Source organism: Lactuca serriola, chromosome 1 (assembly GCF_051521515.1).
Source record: "Lactuca serriola cultivar US96UC23 chromosome 1, Lser_US96UC23_V15, whole genome shotgun sequence".
Lineage (NCBI taxonomy): Eukaryota > Viridiplantae > Streptophyta > Magnoliopsida > Asterales > Asteraceae > Lactuca > Lactuca serriola.
Window position 1 is genome coordinate 62,313,388 of NC_136408.1, and position 4,617 is coordinate 62,318,004.

Genomic DNA, 4,617 nt, shown 5'->3' on the forward strand with positions numbered 1-4,617 from the left:
AAGAACATCGATAAAAAGAACGCCCAAATCTGACTTCGTATGAAGAAGTTATGATTTTTCGAAGTTTCGGAATAGCAGTGTACAACCCGAAATTCGAATATTAGATCGAGCGGTTTTTAGCCAACACAACCTGAACGAGAATCGAAGATCTCGTTAAGAGTAGCGTAACGAGAAAAAGATGGGTGAAAACGGATGTCGGATGAAGAAGTTATGAGGATTTAACGGACCAATCGTGTCCCGACCCGTTAATAATATAAAATTTAAAATCGAGCCAAAATTAGCCGACAAAGTCTAAACGAAAGTTGTAGAGTACGTTCCCACCTTCGCGTGGATATAAAGAACGTCGAAAACGGAGGTCGTACGCGAAAGTTACGAATTTTTAAAGTTGAAGTATGAAAATGCGAAGTCTGTTGCGAGGTTGATGATGTGGCTGCATCTGGGCCGCCCATTGCTGATGAAGGAACGCGCTTCGGATGATGAAACCTGCCCTCGCTGTACCCTCCGCGTCCGAAGCCAGTACGCCCCGCGTACCCTCGCCCTTATCTCTTCCGGAGTGCAAGCCAGCTGGTCCGAGGTGGCGCCCTTATCCGATGGTTACGCCCCGCGTAGGTCCGAGGTACGCCCAGCGTACCCGAGGCCTCGCAGGACTATAAAAGGAGGCCGAGACTTCATCATTTTTCACACCTTTTTCACTTCTCTCTCTAACTTCTTTCTCTCTCTACAACCCCAAAACACCTCTAAACCCTAGTTGAGCCCCTTAGCACCCTAGGGAAGCCCCGAGGCTCCCGGAGTCCCGAGAAAAAGGAGTTTTTCGGTTTCGAAATGCTGCTCCAATTAAGTGCCGGTTCTCGATAAAATTCGCTGTAAGTGTGCTACGCTTACGCAATTTTTAATATAGCTTTCAAATAATTATAGGAATGTTATTAGGTCCTTAAAATAATTATTTGGGCTATTATTATGAGTATTATTAACGCTTAATAATACTCGGACTAATTAATTTGTCGCGGTTATCGTTAAACTAAACCCTAGTGGTATCGATACTAGGTTTTATTGAAGGAATATCGTTTTGAGAGTATCGAAGCGCTGTCCGAGTGCTGAGTCACCACCTAATCAGGTGAGTGCATAGTTACTTTCAGCTTACGCATAGATATGAAGTATTTTATATAAATTACGTGTTGTGCGTGCATATTATCTGAATACTTGCTATCTATGCTGGATGAACATTGTTATACATGTTTTCAATGATTTAAACTGTATATGTATTTTATATCTACGAAAATGTTGGGGTAAAACATGGGTAGATGTAATAGGTAATGTGTGATAAAATGATGAGAGGCCTCGATGTTGATGTTGTTGATTATGTCATCTAGCGGAGTATGGATGACGACCATGGACTCTTCTAGACAGTCCAGTGGAACACTAGCAAGCTCACAACCTGTAGGTGTTTGTGAACGATGTGTTCACCGGTGTACTCCATCCCCCACATGGTTGCCTTTAGGACATTTATTGCCAAGGAATCCCCTTAGCAGTAGTGTCCGTCCCGATGATGATCCTTAGGCTAGGTCCCTTATGATAGGTGTTTAGGGACGTAAAGTGAGGATAACGGGAACGGGTAATCGGGATATTGTTGATTGATGAAATTAATAAACTTATTTATTGTTGGTTGAAAACCCTATGTGCTCACCAGGCTCCCAAGCCTGACCCACTCAGTTTTATGTATTACAGGTAGTGGCGCATGAGCATAGGTGTGATGTTTTGGACGAGGGATTAAGGATATAGGCCTGTAGATATGAAATAATGTAGTAAGGCTTATATTGTACTGTTTATGCTTTTGATCTGTACGAACATGACATCCCGAGTCTTTTAATGAAATACATTTCTATGGAAATGCTTTTGATAAATCTTTATCATATTTTTGTTTTGGGACAAATTCCGCAACACTTTCATTTAAAATGTAACTCTGATTTTTAAACAAAGCATAAACAAACCGGTCTTTTCTGGCCGTGATTTTGGGGATGTCACAGTTGGTATCAGAGCATTAGTTTAAGCGAACTAGGAATTTGTAGGATTTCTAGACTTAAACTTAGAATGCTAAGCGATGATTGTGAGGTGTGAGCACTAGCTTATTTTAGGAATTGTGCCTAAAATGCTTTTATGTGCTAAATACTTTGTGCATGATATGCTGTTATTTGTTCGGATCTATGGTCTGTTGCCGACCGGATCTGGAAACCCTATGTGTTTAGGATTCTAAACGTACGACTACGATATTAGAACTAGCATGTAAACGTTTCGGAGTGATAAGGACGTTTTAAACGTCTATCCTAAATAAAGATCTGAATTCACCTTATTCAGTGTATAGATCAAGATGGCAAGGACCCGTAGCGGAAACGTGAACGCAAATGGAGATAGGAACCAACCCCCAGTGGTTCAGCAAATACCTGTTGTGGAAGAAGTTGCACCTGAGCCAGTCACCATGGCTGGAGTTCAAGCCATGATTCAGGCTATGCTAGCTGAACAAAGGGAAGAAATGAGACGGATGCTCCACGAAAATAGGGACGAACCTACCATACATCTTGAACCAACGGAGCCGGTTCCCGAGCCATCTGAGGAAGGGAACTATAGCCGCCAAGTGAGTCAAGTAGGGACTCAAGGTGAGCAAAAGGATGGACCAGAAGGGAGAAACAACAAGGATGGGCGGATGTACAAAAATTTCTTGGGTGCGAAACCACCAAGTCTCTCAGGAAACCCAAAGCCTGTTGAGATTATGGACTGGATCTCCGAGATGGAGATGGTGTTTGAGAGCTGCGACTACAGTGAGAAGCAGAAGACTGTCTTCGCTGTGAGACAATTGAAAACTGGAGTCTTGAGCTAGTGGAAGCTATTGGCAGATACAATGCCACGGGGAGAAGCTCTGAAAATGTAATGGGATGAGTTCTTGGAACAACTGAAGGCGCAGTACTGTTCAGAGATAGACCTGATTGATCTGAACAATGAGTTCCAAAATTTGAAGAAGGGGAGAATGAGCATCGATGACTATGCTGCTGCATTTACGGAAAAGATGAAGTTTTTTCCATACCTAGTGCCAACCGAACTTTCCAAAATTGAGAAATTCGCAAACGGACTGTCGGCTGACTTTGGCCCAACAGTCAAGATGGCAACCACTCTGAAATCAGCTGTTCGAGCAGCTAAGAACGTGGAGACCCAACAAAAGGAAAGAGGTCTGGAGAGGGCTGAGGTTGGTGAGAAAGGGAAGTTCGATGGATCCTCGAAGTCCAACAAGAAGAGTAGATTCTCGAAGTCTGGTTCAAGGGGAGGAGGATCAGAAGCGAAGTGGTGTGACAAGTGCAAGAAGAAGCACTCTAGGAAGTGTGACGGAGGGGTCACTTGTTACAAATGCGGAAAGCCTGGGCACTACGCCAATGAATGCACCCTCAACCAGAAGGCCTGTTATGGGTGCAATGAAGAAGGGCACATTTTGAAGGACTGCCCGAAGAAGAAGGAGGCAGGAAGATCCAACATACCATCGAAGCCGAAGGCGAGAGCCTTCCAGATGATGCTCGAGGCTGGGAAGGAGGCAGCAGACGTCGCTTCAGGTACCTTTCTTGTAAATGGTTTGCCTGCAAATATACTATTTGATTCCGGAGACAACTACTCCTTTGTGTCGCATAAATTTGGTGGGAAATTAGCATTGCCTGTAGAAAAACTAGATAATGCCCTGATTGTAGAAGTTGCCAGTGGCAAATTCGTACCTGTTAGTAATCGCATTAGGAACATCATCATTGACCTAAACGGAAACGAATTCCACGAAGAGCTATTACCCATAGAGTTAAACGGTTTCGACATCGTTTTGGGTATGGATTGGCTTAGCACCAACGATGCTGAGATTCAATGCCGAAAGAAGATAGTAAAGGTAAACCCACCCGGAAAAGAATCATTTATGGTGTACGGGGACAAATGCAGAGTGAATTCTGGAATCATCTCCCTGATGAAAGCCAGGAAATGTTTGTCAAAGGGATGTGCATCATACTTGGCATTCGTAATCGATACCAAGAAGGAGAAGAAAGAGGTGCAGAATATATCGGTTGTGTGTGATTATCCGGAAGTCTTTCCCGAAGATCTTCCCGGATTACCACCTGATAGGCAAGTGGAGTTTCGTATAGACTTGTTACCAGGAACAACACCGATAGCAAAGGCACCTTACCGATTAGCACCGACGGAGATGAAGGAGCTCATGACGCAACTTCAGGAGCTGTTGGACAACGGTTTCATTCGACCTAGTTCATCACCCTGGGGAGCTCCGGTGTTATTCGTGAAAAAGAAGGACGGAAGTATGAGAATGTGTATAGACTACCGAGAGCTGAATAAGGCAACGGTGAAGAACAAGTATCCATTGCCGAGGATTGATGACCTATTCGATCAGCTGCAAGGTTCAAGCTACTTCTCAAAGATCGATCTTAGGTCAGGATATCATCAGCTAAAGGTGAGAGAGCAGGATATTGAGAAGACTGCATTCAGAACGAGATATGGACATTATGAGTTCTTGGTTATGTCATTTGGGCTAACCAATGCTCCTGCAGCATTCATGGATTTGATGAATAGGGTTTGTAAACCATTCCT